Genomic DNA, 17,898 nt, shown 5'->3' with positions numbered 1-17,898 from the left:
ACCAGGCCTGTGAATGCTTTGAACGATGTTTTGGGTCGTTGTCCTGCTGGAAAATACAAAAATTTCCACAGAACACGTGAGCAGATGGAAGTAAATGTCCCTCGAGAATATCTGTGTACCGTTCACTGTTCATATTCCCTTCAAATACACAGAGGGGCGTTGCCCCTAACACACATATGCCACCCCACACGTTAAATTTCGGACTGTACTTTGGGCGCTGATACAAAGGTTTTTCAGTTTGTTTGGTCCAGAATTTCAGTGTATTAGGAAACAGCCACACAGAACTTTCATCTGAGAAAATCACATTGTCCCAGTTAAAGTTTCTATGCTGTAAGCACCAGTTCAACCTTCGCTCCTTTTGTTCAGGTTTCATGATCGGTGATGGAATTCCTCGACTTTTCCGCCAACCCATTGCATGCAGCTCAGTTCTAATTGTCTCCTTACAGACAGCCACAGTTCCTCTATCAATCATATCCAGCCTTAAGTTTTCTAAACTCCTTCGTTTGTTTTTTAGAAACAAGAATACCAAGCCGCCTCCTCTAAATCATCCATACCAAGGATCACTGAAAATGTCGTCTGCTAGCAAGTAAACAAAGGGGGATAACTCTTCATAAACTAATGAAAAAAGGATTAACGGAGTTGTCTCTCTTGAATGAAACCAAGCACTTGACAGCTGGTCAAGGTTGTTTATACTAGAAATCCAATTAAACATATTCCTAAAATTCTCAATAATTTCTGGTCATACTTTATATATTCAATGTAAGACAAGTTTTATACAACTTGATTTTCAGTCATTTATCTGTTACTTTGTCTCAGTATTATTCTTTTGTTGTCAGATTATTTCAATTATGTATCCAGATATTGGAACAATGTACTGGAGCGACGTGTATGTAAGCCACTGGGCTTGTTCGCCTATCCAGGTTTCTGCTTTGACGAAATAAAAATATGTTTAAACCAAACCAAATGAAAATCAAATATGTGTTTCCCATGTCTGAATGCATCTGGAATTGATTTGTGTAGGTAGAATATACTACAGCCGAGACATGCGGTAAAAGTGGGGGAAAGCAATAACGAAACCACGTTGGATCTGGGCGGAGAAATACATCAACATGAAATGAACATGCAACATGAATTGTTGGGCTATGAAAATTGCGTCATCACAATTGAACAACAAGTGAAAAGTTATCATGAAAGCATGACTGACAGAAGCTTAACACAACAACGCCATCGGTCGACTGCAGACAGGCGACTCGGCTTCTGTCGTGGGCAGGTTGTTCGTCGTGATCTTGTCAGGAATGTGTCTGACCACAGTCATCCACCAGAAAATGTCACTCGGGCTAAGTTTATCGGCAGTCTTAGGAAAAGAGCTAGAGAAGAGACAATCCACATGCATGACCTCTACTCTGACCTCAAGACTTTGAACTTGCAGCTATCCAGGCTGTCGAAGCTGAGTTTCCTAATGCCGAAATCAAGGGACGTTTCTTTCATTTCACTCAAGCCATATAGCGCAAGACAAAAACCTTTGGATTAGCCAGACTCTACAAGGATGACCCCAGTGTTCAGAAGTGGATTCGACGTGCTGCAGCACTTCCACTCCTTTCCTTAGATCTGGTGCAAGACACGTGGCTGGAATCCATGAACTCAACTCCTGACACCCCTCATTCAGTGGACTTCAATGACTACATTGTTGCCAACTGGGTAGATGACGACGCCAGATTCCCAATGCACCTATGGAACCACCACCAGACCAGGGGACCGCGCACTAACAACAATCTCGAGGGCTTCCACAACAGTCTAAACCGGACTTTGTCACACGACCATCCGAACATCTACAAGTTCATCACCGTCATCCGCAAGATCGAGTCTGCAGACCGAGCCAAGCTGTCTCAGATCGACTTCGGTGCAGCTCCTCCTACCAGAAAGCGAGTGTACAGGGAGATGGAGAACAGAATCCAGACACTGAAGGACCAGGTTCACCAGGGTACCAGGACACCACTTGACTTCCTTGATGCCATCGGACATTTGATTAAGCTTGGTTGAGACTCTTGTTATGTGAAATCTATGTGCTGAGTTGAATCAGTGGTTTAGAAATAAAAGGTAAAAGACATCGAAGAATGATGAACTTCATATACATGGATTTGCAAACAAATGCATATAGAATGCAATAAAATTATATGTAGTGCTAATCAATTGTGTTGCGTTCTCTTTCTATGTCTGTGTCGAGTATGGACTATCCCATTCTTCACTAATGGGTAATAAGTGTGTGCAGTGGTCTGTGACCTTATGTGTATTGGGGGTGTAACAACTGGCATGTGTAACAAATGGGAGGATACCGTTACAAGACTATGGAACACTGACGTCTACTGTTCCTTCTTAGATCATCAGAACTACCATTGAGAATTAATACCGGTACCGGACGCTGGGAAGGATTACTGTACGAAGAAAGAATATGCCAAGTTTGTGATTACCATAGCGTTGAAGACGAATACCACTTCTGTCTTATTTGCCCAGCTTATGATACTTTAAGACCTTTACATCTACCAAAACACTGTCTTGCAAATGCTAACATCTCTGTTTACTATAAATTATTTTCCTGTACAAATAATACTATTCTTTGTAACTTTACACAATTTGTAAAACTTGCACTTCTTAAAAGAAAGACAACCCTTAATGTTTAATCTCGCCACGGAAAAAATGTCTATAGTTGTTGACATGGGCCGATAGCCTTTATACTGGAATAAACAATTGAAATTGAAATTGATACCCTATGGAACCGTTTTCAGACGCAGGGGTCAACATGTGACCTACCCAGATGCGGTTGACCACGTGTCACAGCTGCAGCGCAGGACAGGTTCATATGAAATTCTTTGATCAACTGTCCTTCTCATTATGCAGCATGTCATTTTTCAAAATGACAACGCCCAACCTCACGCGGCAAGACTAACAACGGCATACAACATCCAAGTACGGCCATGGCCATCATGCTCTCCAGATCTAAAATCCCATTGAACATTTATTGAATGCTCTTGATCAACGTCAACACTAGCCCCGGAACCTCCAACAGTTGGCACATACACTGCAGGATGAATGGGTAGTGAGTGAACATTCATCAGGCCACAAGTCTTTATCTTATGGGTTCATGGGGCGATACTAGGCAGTTCTGGGCTTTCACTGGTCAAGATATTGAGAACAGATGACCTTCACCTTGGCATTCGAGTTCATGTTTGCCATGATGAACCTCGATCAATGACAATGACTTGTACCAATTTTAATAATGTGATGATTATTTATATGATTCATATAATATACATCTGGAATCCAAGTGGGCGGTGGGGTGCCTAGTTGTTAAAGTGTTCACTCGTCACGCTGAAGACCCGGGTTCGATTTCTATTTTCCCCCTCCGTGATATTGCTGGAATATTGCTAAAAGCGGTGTAAAACTAATCTCACTCACCCATTGACCATGAAACCCAAGTTTTGTTTTTCTGTTTCTGCATCTGCATGTGCAGAACATTAAACCTGTTTGTATAGTCATCGGGAGTTATTGTAGCTGTGTTAAAATCTTTCAGAAGATACCCTGATGGAGGATGAAGCATTCTAATCACTTCAGCGGAACGAGACAACATTAATGTATTTAATCATGACCGATTGAGTCCAACAATACGAAACATGCATTTGATGAAGCCTAATGCCATCGTGTGGGACAGAATGCGCTCCAACTTCAGTACCTAGTTGTCTGGTTAACAGGTATAAATAACTACTTACTTGAAGTATTCGCTCTGCGCGACAATACTGACCAGGAAGGGTATTCCCACAGCGTGCCATCTATCAGAGGGACTTCCTGGTGCTCCTGGGTGAACAAAGCGGATTGTCTACACTCTGTATCTGGACACACAAACAAGGAAGACTGATGTTCTTGCATTACCGATCCTGTCCATGGGTAATGCTAGAAGACTTCACCGATTCCTGGGACACCGGGTGTTATCAATATAATGGCCTGACGACGGTTAGATGATAATGTGATATACCCTAGAGGCGCAAAAGAGATATATCACCAAATAGAGTGACGTTCATTGACCTCTTACTGTGAACTTCAATTTTCACGGAAGTATTACTGTATAGCGTGACGTTCACGCCGACCTGTTACACGGCGGGGACACCAGAAATGTACTGTGGATGAGTGAGTTCTAGTTTTACGCCGCTTTTAGCAATATTCCAGCAATATCACGGCGGGGGACACCAGCTTCACACATTGCATCCATTGTAGACATTACTTTATAGTGAAGTTCATAGACTTATCCCTATACATTGTGACGTCCACAGACGCCTTGCTGTGTAGTGTCCCGTTGAATTACGTTTACTGTGTGGAGCGAGTATCACAGACGGGTTACTATAGCATTTATCTTACCTTCATGTAAAATACTTTAATTTCATTGGTCAATGACGCTTTAATAAGTTTCCGTGTCACCCCTCCCAGGAGGGTGACAACTGAAAAAATATTACGCGCTGCCATGGTAACCGGCAAGCTCTCCGCCGAGAAGCTGAAGCGCTAACAATCGTATGACGTCATAATATGACGCATGCCGTGTCCGGAGTTCTAAAACCGCGGTTTGATAGGCTGTTTTTGTGTTCACTTTGTACAGATATATTTTACCGACTTTCACTGCTTTATTTAAGCTATTTTATCCATTGAGTGGTTTGCATACTCAACGTAAACATGTTTATACCAATTTTAAGCTTGTCAGAATATGTTTCACTGATTTTAAAAATCCAGACGATAGGCAGACGCCATTTTGTTTACATGTCATATAGTCGGTAGCGATCTTTAACATAAAATAAAATGATGTTTTGTACATTTAACATGGCGGTAAGATAAATACGTTGTATGCTTCTCCCTCAGGTAATACGGTCTGATGTACACCTTTTTGTAGCAGTGTCATCACTCGCCTACGGGCTCAGGTGACACTGCTACAAAGAGGCGTTACTTATAGTAACGTCCACAGAAATTGCGCGACCGCCTTTGAATTGATAAAACTATTGAATTAATATACTGCTATTCATAAAACAGCCATGTGTTACCAACTTTATCAAGTTGATGTTCTATTCATATTTGGCCACATTGACTGTCATTTCCTTTTCAATTAAAGTATGTAATTCCAAATTAGAATATATTTGTTTGTTTAATTTGTTATTTATTTTCTAAATATATTTGTTATGCTGCAGCAATATTTTGTAACTATTCCAAATTAAAAACTATTTTTTACATATTCAATATATTTATATTTGTTAGGAACTATTTGAGATGAAATAGTTTCTAAAAATATCAATATTGACATGTAAATTTTTTTTTTTAATTTGGAATAGTTACAAAATATTCAATAGGGACAATTGCCTTTATGCAATGTAAAATGCATGTGTATATATACTTGAGGTACTAATATAAATATTTTGTAAACTAGTTGGTAGGCTTAATAATTTTACTCTCTTCCAAGTCCAAGGGATGACTGTATGCAAGTTCAGGTGACAGAATGACTCAAAGATACAAGAAATAAATTGTTTGTTGTTTTGCAAATGTGAAAGAAAATGCATTATAAATTTTACTTTGGATAGATGACAGGGATCTGCATGTGTCAAATTGTTTCTTTGCCATGCTGTAAATATACTGATAATGATATATTGAATACAGGGATTGGGATTGAGACCTTCGACAATTTCAGGATTATTAGCCATTTTCTGAATTTAGAATGGGCCACTGCCCTTGTATCAATAGTAAACTTCAAAATTTTAAGGGGGCATTTTTATTCTAATGTGCAAAATGACCCCTGTCTTTCCCAATGCCTGGAATAAATAGCAGTTCTTGTAACATTATAATTTTTTTTATAAATATATGAACTTTCCCATTTATAGCGACGTTTTTATTCACACAAGAAATCATAGTGTCACAAATCAATCAACAGCTCGAAAAAATAACCTTGATGGCATGGTTACAATTATTTCGGTTACTACTGTCAGATATTCAAAACAAAAATGTGAAAACCCTCAGCCATATGAATATTCATCATGAAACAATTATTTATCAAATTATGTAAACATTATTTTAGAGGTGATATATATAAACTGGTTGTTGGACAATATTTATTACACTTTGTACTAGATGTCTTGGAGTGAGTGAACTATGTACTATGATCTAAAGTACATGAGTGTTACTTAGTTCTTGGTTATGCAGGGGTGAGGTTCTGCTATGCTGTAAGCAAAATATGAAGCAGCACACAGCACCTTCAAGTCACAATTGGCAAAAATGCAAGACCAAATACACTCAAAATATGGAGTAATCACTCAAGACATTTCCTGTATTGTAAAATATACTGATCAATACATGGGGAAACTAAATGTGCATATATACTATGTCATGACTGTAGATTCTGCAGACACTGGCTGATAGCAGCATGAGTATGATTACTTGTCATGTAATATAGTGTTTTTCACTCCATTTTTAGTAACTTATATATTCCAAATATTCTGCCAATGAGGCCAAGGTTGGTAACTGGCATTCCATATTTTCCACTATACAGTTAGACCAATATGTTTTAAAATAATGGAAAAGAATAATGTGTACTGGTTATTGTGCTATGAACCAGTGTTGTAACCTTACAGCAAATAAAAACTAAGAATTTCATATTTCAACAAAATTGCATCACATGCATATGGCATTGATTAAGTTTAACTTTTCATTGGTAAGCATGTTTTTTCATGGAAACTGGAGTAGTAGGGTAACCTAGTGGTTAAACTGTTGACACTTGTCACACTGAAGGCCCGGGTTTGATTCCCCACATGTGTGCAAAGTGTGAAGCCCATTGCTGCTCTCCCAGCATTATGTTGCTGGAATATTGCTAAAAGCAGTGTAAAACCCAACTCTCTCACTTGGTAACCTTTGCTACATACACTGAAAATCTAATCTCCTACATCCATCATTGTGTATTTACTGTCAAATCAATATCATGGCTAAAAGCAGAAATCTTCCAAACCATTCAATTTGTGCTTGCTTTATCCACACTTAAAAAAACAATAAACAAGTTTTAGAACTATTCTGCAATTTTATTCCAAAGACATAATTACTCATAACATATCAAACATTCTTTGCATTTCCCAGATGCTAAACCTGAAAAAATACTGTAACAGTATCATCTGGAATACAAATGTTCTTTCATGGTCACTCATCTAAATTCTCACTGAATTATCTGAGAGTCCCAAGATGTCACAAGACTTTCCACAACACCTTGCTGGTTACAAGCATTTCCTGTTCCAGCAAGTGTCCAAAGGATGATGTGTAGGGCTTTAATATGTTTTATAACTGTACATACAACACTTCAATGACTTGCTGTTTCTTCATTTGCAATGTATATTGCTTGACCACCAGATGTTAAAAAGAAATCTGAAGATCTGTTTCAGTTTGTGTTGCTCTTGATGTCAATGGTAATTGTGGTGATAAAGAAATCTTTTCCTCCTTCTTTCTCCTCTTAAAGATGTGCATCTGTTCCAACTGAAAAAAATACATAACACACGTGAGACCAAGTATGATATACTTAATAAAATGTAAACAGTTCCTTACAATGTTGACATCAAGATATTATTGATAAATTAAGCATGTGGATGTTATGTTTAACTGAACATGCTGCACCATAACCAAATGCTAAATGGGGTTGTAATAATATATTAATCAAGCTCATATTACAGAACACATTTGTGAGAGACACCTATTCAGAGCTATTGGTATCAATCAAAGTGTGGATATATTCATCATTGTTTACGTGCTATTAAATTATTATTAAAATCATTACATTTATTTTTTTAGAATTACACCTGGATTTTCATTGCACATTAAGTTATCTTCTGGATAATTCCAACTGCAAGATACTTTATTTATTAACACAGGTTTTTTTGTACACATGCATTATTACGGATACCTGCCTGCCATATTTTATTAGGTCCCCTCTCCGGGGGACAATAAAATCCCACTGTATGATATCAAATGCAATCAAACGATTCACCAATCTGCACACATGTCAACTCCACCCTTACTGTGCGTGCCATGCTTAAACAATACCAGCCTTTAAATGAAAAACAAAGAAATCCATGTAACAAACTTACCTCGACTAATGAATGGGCCAGCCTGAAGACGTCGCTGTGACAACTCTGCATCTGTTTGGCAAATATTCACGTGCTGTTCACGCAACATTGCCTTAGTGCTTTAGCAGTCCATAGTCTGTTACATGGCATAGGTTTCTGATTCACACAGCCAGTGTCGAGTATGATTATCCACGGCATACCCCATGTAACAGTGTTATCGCCATTGCCGAAAACTTTGTTTGTCACCGGAAGTACTAAACAACGTAATCTCTCGCGAAGTGCCGTGACCTACTTACGGGCCCTATTGCGATATATTATGAAATGCATATATGTAATATTATTAAATAGTAATACACAGTGCAACGTTCATGGACGTATTACGACACAGAGTGACGGTTGTAGACGTATATCTATACAGTTTTAATTCATTAAAAATATGGCTACATAACATGATGATTATATATTTAGCCTAATGCACCACGATGGCAATTCTTTATTCTTCGTAGAAATAACACTATCACTGATTCATATCATATATCCGATGATATTTTTACGTCAGGTTTTACATGTTGTTCAAGGGTGTAGTTATCAATGGCCATTGCAAACTGAAACACGTTACGAACTAGAACTATGGTACGCACACGACAAGGGGTCAAACGGGGGGTCAAGGCTGATTATTAGTTGAACATGCTGATGGAGCTCCTAAATGACCCGTGCAGAAGCGGTAATAGGGTCAAATCCATCATCGGTGTGGAAACTACTAAAGATAATTCATTATAAATGGGCAAACGTGCAAACACAATATCATCAAGTAATGAGCTTCTCCCTGTTGAGATTCCCCTTTAGCATAATTATCAATATAACACTGAATGGTCAGGGGTTCTCGAGTAACGTCCTAATGCTGGACTAGCCATGCGTAATGGTAAACAGAAAGTTGCTTTGAGATTCTAGTCTAGAGCGAGTTGAGTGTAACGTCGATTTGGACGACATTTAGTTTGGCTGTTACAAAATTTTAGTTGTAATTTAGGCGACATTTTGTTATGTGACGATCTGTTTCGTAGACTTTTACATCTTTAATGAAGCACCTGAACAGAAGTATTGCGCTGAGAAAAAAAGCGAATCGTGATCGGCGAAACGAGGAGCAGAATCGGTGATGATCGCCTAATTCCACGACCACGACCTCTACAGAACATTTTGCAACAACGAGGAGAGTTTTATGGATATACAACTTCTTTATCTTTTGTATGAGAGACGTTATAAGGGGAGGGGAACAGTTGCACATATATAATATATGTTTCAAGTTATTTAAGTATGGAGATGACAAGACTTTATGGATGATCAACGTATTTATTTTGACAATGGCGGCGTTTCGGTATAGATTCTTATACCGTTTTCAAGTATATGGGGGCATGGTACACCAGTTTATATACAAGATACGATAATAAGATAACAATCACAAGGGTGGGACAATAAAGCATCAAAGTAAGCTACGTGATGAGCTACAATAGCATGCTGGTGAGCTAAGATAACATTAATGAGATGAGTGGGATTACCTTGACAATTAGTGACTGTAAGTTAATTAGGCAGAAGCCAAGGTGGTGGGGGATTAATTAGAGGGGGAAACCAGTGGTGAGGAATGTCAGTTACGCAGGCAATGAGAAGCCAGAGTGGGTTGAGTGGATAATTATTTGTGGATTAGGTGGTTGTAGGCTGATGGGATGTAACAGCCCTGATCCTTATTGATCATACATAAAGTCTTGTCATCTCTATACCACCAACTTCTAGAATGCCACTCAAATCATATTTAAGTATGCCCGATTAGTTAGATACAGTTCTCGTTAGTAGCTGTATTTCAGGAAGACACATCTTACTGTACTAAGACAAATACGTGTTAAAACAGTGCTTACGTGTTCCTCTGTTTGTCCATTGTTACAGGCAGTAAATTCAAAACATAAATCTTCTTAGAGGAGAACACTTTTCATTGTAAACCTTTACACTATCACCTTTCCAACCATGTATTTTCCACTAAAAAGATATCCTTTTATGTTGTCAGGTAGTTCTACATCACAAAACTTTTATTAAACAAAACAAGACACATTAAAACATTAGATCGGAGATAATGAAAAAATGTGTTTCCCTTCAATGTATTTACAATCTAACTTTTACAAACTCATACATCCCTATAAGTAAAATACGACTCGTATTACATTTTGCATGTCACACATTTTTAGAACCAATGCACATTCAATGCTGTCCACTATTCTGATAACATATAATATAACAGGGAAAACGGTTGCTCCGAGCCAACTGTGTATCACAAAAGCCTTATATTTCCATATCTCCAATATGTATTTTAATCAGAATATTTATACATTTATACTTCGGCATCCAACAGACATGTCAGCTCGAAATATTTCAAAGTATTACATTTTTAGATTTATAACTGCAAGCGTCTTAATCTGCATGATGTTTTATGAAGATACACCATTCTTTAATATGTAGCTCATTTCCTCACTGTTTCACTAGACATGATGCCCCGTAATGAAAATGTAGGCAGAATAAGACAGCATCATATTAGAGCAGCTAAATTATGCTTCATGCGGATGTCAGGCAATGTCGTTCCCTATTTATCTGCAATCACTGTTAGTGATTCGCCTCTACCTAGACGCTGTCATCTTGGATTAGCCCATAGACTTGGCGGTTGATACGACAGTCCGGCGATGCATGAAAGCTGTTCTTTGAAATACCACAGGTATCATTCATCACGAGCCCAAACGATTCTCCTATTCGTTATGGGCCGGATGTCCACTTTTGTTGACGGGCCTTGTTATGATGGCCTTCCAATTCTGTCGATTAAAATCTACCTAACATGACCCTCTGTCGTCCACCATCAGCTCCACCGACATCACCGTCATCCACCGTCATCACCCTCTTCCACCATCACCCATCATCAGCCACCACCGTCAGCGACCACACCTCCTCCATCATCCACGATAATCCGCCACCGTCAGCCACGGCCGACATCACTGTCATCCTCCTCCATCATCCACGATAATCCGCCACCGTCAGCCACGGCCGACATCACTGTCATCCTCCTCCATCATCCACGATAATCCGCCACCGTCAGCCACGGCCGACATCACTGTCATCCTCCTCCATCATCCACGATAATCCGCCACCGTCAGCCACGGCCGACATCACTGTCATCCCGTCCTCCATCATCCACGATAATCCGCCACTCATCCACGATAACGACCAACATCACCACGGCCGACATCACTGTCATCCTCCTCCATCATCCACGATAATCCGCCACCGTCAGCCACGGCCGACATCACTGTCATCCTCCTCCACTCACATCCACGATAATCCACCACCATCATCCACCACCACCATCAGCTCCACCATCATCCACCATCATCCATCTGTCCACCCACCATCATTCATCCACCATCATCGTCCATCCATCATAATCCATCCACCATCATCCAATCCATCCATTTTCCACTTCAACCATCATCCATCCAATTATCCACCATTCCATCCACCATCATCATCATCCACCATTCCACCATCATCATCCGTTCATCATCCACCACCATCATCATCCATCCACCATCATCCACCATCATCATCCACCATCATCACCCACCATCATCCACCATCATCCACCATCAACCACCATCATCCACCACCATCATAATCCACCATCATCCAACACCACCATCATCCACCATCATCCACCATCATTAACCCACCATCATCCATCACCACCATCATCCACCATCATCATCCATCATCATCATCATCCACCATCATTCATTCACCACCATCATCCACCATCATCATAATCCAAATCATCATTTACCATCATCACCATCATTAACCACCATCATCCACCATCATCATCATCCCCACCATCATCCACCATCATCCACCCACCATCATCCATCCATCATAACCACCATCATCCACCACCATCCACCATCATCATCCACCATCATCATCCACCATCATCCACCATCATCATCCACCATCATCCACCATCATCCCATCCACCACCATCATTAACCACCATCATTAACCACCATCATCCACCATCATCATCCACCATCATCCACCATCATCATCCACCATCATCATCCACCATCATCCACCATCATCCACCATCATCCACCATCATCATCCACCATCATCCACCACCATCATCCACCATCATCCACCATCATCCACCATCATCCACCACCATCATCCACCATCATCATCCACCATCATCCATCATCATCATCCACCATCATCCACCATCATCATTAACCACCATCATCCACCACCATCATCTACAGCCATCATACAGCAATCCACATCAATCCACAATCAGCCACCACCGTCAGCCATCACCATCGTTCATCATCATCAGGGACCACCCTCATCAACAATCATCAACCACCATCATCCATACTCATCCATCTTCAGCCACCACCATCATCCATCCTCATCCACCACCATCCTCCGTCATCATCCATCTTTAGCCACCATCATCCACCATCCATCTTTAGACACCGTCATCATCCATCTTTAGCTACCATCATCCATAACGAAGGATGGCTAATCTTTAGCCACCATCATCAACCACCATCCTCCGTCATCATCCATCTGGCCACCACCCCACCACCACCATCCTCCGTCATCCTCCATCTTTAGCCACCATCATCCACCACCATCCTCCGTCATCATCCATCTTTAGCCACCATTCCGTTATCCCATCTTTAGCACCATCCTCCGTCATCATCCATCTTTAGCCACCATCATCCACCACCATCATCCATCATCCATCTTTAGCCTCTATCATCATCCATCTTTATGGATCCACCACCAACCTCCGTTATCATCCATCTTTAGCCACCATCATCCACCACCAACCTCCGTTATCATCCATCTTTAGCCACCATCCCCCACCACCATCCTCCGTCATCATCCATCTTTAGCCACCATCATCCATCCACCATCATCCATCTTTAGCCACCATCATCCACCACCAACCTCCGTTATCATCCATCTTTAGCCACCTTCCTCAACCACCAACCTCCGTCATCATCCATCTTTAGTCACCATCATCTATCACCCTCAGCTACGACGACCACCCTCCACCCTCAGCAAGCATCATTCACCATCATCCTGTCCCACCCACCATCTACCACTTTCAACGACCATCCACTACCGTCATCTGTAATGTCTACAGTAAAGCGTGGACGACTGACCTCCTCCTCCACCCACACCCTCCCCAACCCAACCCCACCCACACCCCACCCACACCCCACACCCACACCCACACCCACACCCACACCCCCCACCCAACCCCCACCCACACCCACACCCACACCCACCCACCCACCCCACACCACACCCACCCACACCCACACCCACACCCACACCCACCCACACCCACACCCACACCCACACCCACACCCACAACCACACCCACACCCACACCCACACCCACACCCACACCCACACCCACACCCACACCCACACCCACACCCACACCCACACCCCACCCAACCGATTAGCAAGACACGTGAGATGCCAGAGAAACACAACACCCTGCGGTGATATTCGCCTGGGTATTTCTTAATAAACCCACTGATTCTTGTTCTTTCTTATCTTACAGAACTGAATGAACTCTTTCCCCTCGCAGACACCAATCGTCTGACCGGTGTCCAGTGTTGTATTTCGATGTGTTTGTAATTATGCTAGTTCACAATTGCACTTCGTAGCTTTTTGCATTTTTTCAGGAAAGAGACTACATTCTTACAACTTTATGACGAACGTAGTACATTACATGCAGCAGAATATGACCCACATTCCGATGCCAGTCCCTGCCTGTGTTGATGGTCCTGGGTAAGATAACCAGGGCCCAATCTGTACAACGATAAACCTTAAATGGCAGCCTGCAGTAGATTCCGACAACGAGCCGGTGACGAGATTTAAGTAACATTATGAAAAACAACGTGCTCGAATATCACAAGAGATAATTATAAACGTATATTCGCTCTGTCTCTAGGCACATCATTCACATCCACGCCATTAAAGAGACATGTTCACATTAACGGTAGATGATTACTAATATTAGACAGATAGCTTGCCAATCCGAGAAACGTTCATTCTGAACATGGAGGATATTTCTGCATAAACTACCTTGGTGTAATGCCGCTCTGGTTAACATCAAGTAATCTACTCTATGATTTCCTATAATGACCTTCTACAAAGTAACTACGAAGCTTGTTATTTTTAAGTGGGCAACTTTGCCCCTCAAGGCGGGCTTTTGATGTTTAAAGCGAAATGTGCAAATATGGTCCAGACGGTTGGTGCGGACACACTCTACAAAGATGGGCTACCGGAAGTAATAGACCTATTGATTATACATGTGATCGGCTACATTATACATGTGATCGGCTACATTATACACGAATCACGTGATGTCACACAATCATCATAGCTCTTGCTGTCCCCAACCCCAATGAACGGTGTGTCTCATTTGGTTTGTTTTAAGGAACTAGGTTTTAAAATTTCGTGGCATTTAATCTCACAATGTGTACACCGGGAACTACAAATAGACAAGTGGAACCGCTCAATCTTCGTCAATTATATTTTTGAAGATTTAGAGTGTGGGTGCAATATGAATAGGATGTGATTGGAATCTTCCAATTGGCAGTTTTCCGTCGAGCAATACCCCAGCATCCAGCGTTTGGTGTCTACAGTTACAGTGGAGCATGTTCCTTCCACAAAGTTTCTAATAGTATCACCCGAGTCTTGCACCATAACTATTTGCTTCAAACATATTTATTTCCAAAAGTGGAACCGGATTGGTAAACAAGCAGCATGTTGCTTATCTGAATACCGCTATAGCTACGGAATACAAAATAAATATAACAATCATGAGGAGAAAAGCATGTTATTAACAAACAAACAACAGCTTTCTGGAAATGTAACAACCAGTAACTGTAAATATAGCTGCTTATAACATTAGAACAATTAAAACTAGTTAGTACAATTTCGCTTTTACTACTTACAACAAAAATTACATAAGTCAGTGTAATTAACGCACGAAGAGTAATAGTAAATTGTATCTTCGTAACAATAGCCACAAGAACAAGAGGGATTTGAAGATATAAATCGTTCATAGTTATGCGCGTTTAAATCGCTGCAACCGAGCCTGAGGCGTGAATGGATAATCTGACAGATTCTTGATCCAGAGTTTAAATTCAAGTAGTTGTGACCATTATTATTTGACACATAGCTGTTTGACCAATGTACTCTGCAATATTTATCTTCACAAGGACATAGTTTTGTGTCTGCCTATACAGATGAAAGAAGACATGAAACTGTTTGTTTTTGACAAATATTAGAAGTGTTGAACAAATCGGGCAATAACTTATTCGCTTCTTATTCACATATTCTTTTGCTCAAAATCAGTACATGCAGGGTAGAAATTAATGGTCTAAGACACAGGATTTGTTTATGTGGATGGATGGATGGATGAACGGACGGATGGACGTCGGACAGATGGATGGATGGATGGATAGAGGGGTGGATGGATGGATGGATGGATGAACGGACGGATGGATGGACGGACGGATGGACGTCGGACAGATGGATGGTTGGATGGATAGAGGGGTGGATGGATGGATGGATGGATGGATGGATGGAACCTGCATGCCCGTCGTACATGTGTTATGCGTCGCTCTTGTATAGAATAGTCCCAACGTTTTGATACTAATATATGTATAAAGCTTATACCACTACTGCAAGATAGTCAGGAAATATATTCATACCTAGTTCGGAGGTTATCTTTGGTTATGTTTCGTTGAATGAAAAAGATATTATTCAAAGCGCGACAATGCGACACAGCGACAAATGGCCAAAGTATCTTGTCGCATTTTCCCACTTTTCTGGCAAGGGCGACAACACGACAATGTCCCTTATAGGATTCCATAGTTATCCCTTACCCGAATGAAGAATATGATATATACTTACTATTTTGTTCAGGTGAACTGGTGTCAGGTGTCCCTTATAGGATTCCATAGTTATCCCTTACCCGAATGAAGAATATGATATATACTTACTAATTTGTTCAGAACTGGTGTCAGGTGTCCCTTATAGGTATCCATACTTACTATTTTGTTCAGGTGAACTGTGGTAACAACGCTCAGCATGTACACAGATGCAAGAGGTCTACAGACCAGGGCTAGAGAATAACAAACAAACCAGCAGTAGAAACTGTAGGAATCTCTCCACACCAGTGATCAGATCAGGTGTTGAACACAATGCAAGGTATATAATCGGAACGGAAAAAGAGATTGTATCCATTTAACCATCATACATCACGGTGGGTGGTTTTAAGAACTAATTAAAACTCATATACTGATCTTCAAAGATAAGATGTCACATATACCCATAAGCAGTTCTGTAATTTTCTATTTCGATTTTTACAAATTTTGAATCAAATTATATTGAAAAGTCATAATTATATAGAAGTATTCTTTGTTGTTTTTTATATATTATTGCTAACTTCAGATATTTCCAACTGAAAATCAAACTTACGATAAACCACATACATAAAAGCTTCATTTACTTCTCTGTTCATACACACACTTGAGCCGTTTTGTGATGTATCAAGCCATTGTTTTTCAACTATTCAATCAATATATTTAAAGCATGAAAATGTCTATCATATATACTATTAATGTCTTGTGTATTCTGCACATAACTCTTCGGAAAAAGTACATTACAACATTCTTTTTCATTCTTTTTTTATTGGTACATTCAATTATTTTTAATAGAACACAATTCATATAACGAAAGGTCATAATATGATATTTCAAATAATAGAATCTTACAAATATATCTAATGTGTTTTCGCTACATTTTCCAATGTTGATCGATAAACATGCCCTTAGTGCTTCTTGTGTTTTGGTAATAAATAATCTATGCAAATTTGTTTCAGTTTAATCAGGTGACAGTAAATATTCTAAAGGGCACAATGTAGACCAGGGAAGATGTTAAGGACTGTATGTGACTCTCGCTCAAACTGATAAGGTTAGTGGGGCGGTGGGGTAGCCTAGTGGTTAAAACATTCGCTCGTCTCGCCAAAGACCCGGGTTCGATTCCCCACATGGGTACAATGCTTGAAGCTCATTTCTGGTGATATTGCTGGAATATTGCTAAAAGCGGAGTAAAACTAAACCAACATTGATCAGGTTAGTGAAGCCAGAAAAGCTTCCCAAATGTTTCATGGTAAAATAGCAATAGTTGGGACACGTGGTCGAAATCTGGGTAGGTCACGTGTTGACCACAGCGTCTGATAACGGTTCCGTTGTCTTGTAATGGTGCATGGCAATACGTGGAACAACCTGTCTACAGAGAGAAGTTGTCATCTGTCTGCAGTCGGCCGATGACGTTATTGCGTTGAGCTTCTGTCATACGTGGCAAGTTTTCACTTTTCATTTACTGTAAATTGTGATGACACACATGAAATCCATAGCAAAATAATTCATGCTGCACTTCATGTTGGAGTCCCACATGTTTGCATTTTTGCGTTTTCACTTTTGGGGGATTGTTTCAGTCGTGCTTTATTCTACCCACTCAAATCAATTCCGACGCATGCAGACACGAGAAATTCATATTTCATATTTATTTTGTTTGAATATCAGCAAAACGTCAGACATTTTCAAATAATCTATACTTTTCAGTTTCTTTCTTTCTTTCTTTTTTT

This window comes from Haliotis rubra, unplaced genomic scaffold (genome assembly GCF_003918875.1).
Source record: "Haliotis rubra isolate DU_JTF1 unplaced genomic scaffold, ASM391887v1 Scf24, whole genome shotgun sequence".
Classification (NCBI taxonomy): domain Eukaryota; kingdom Metazoa; phylum Mollusca; class Gastropoda; order Lepetellida; family Haliotidae; genus Haliotis; species Haliotis rubra.
This window is presented reverse-complemented; position numbering follows the sequence as displayed.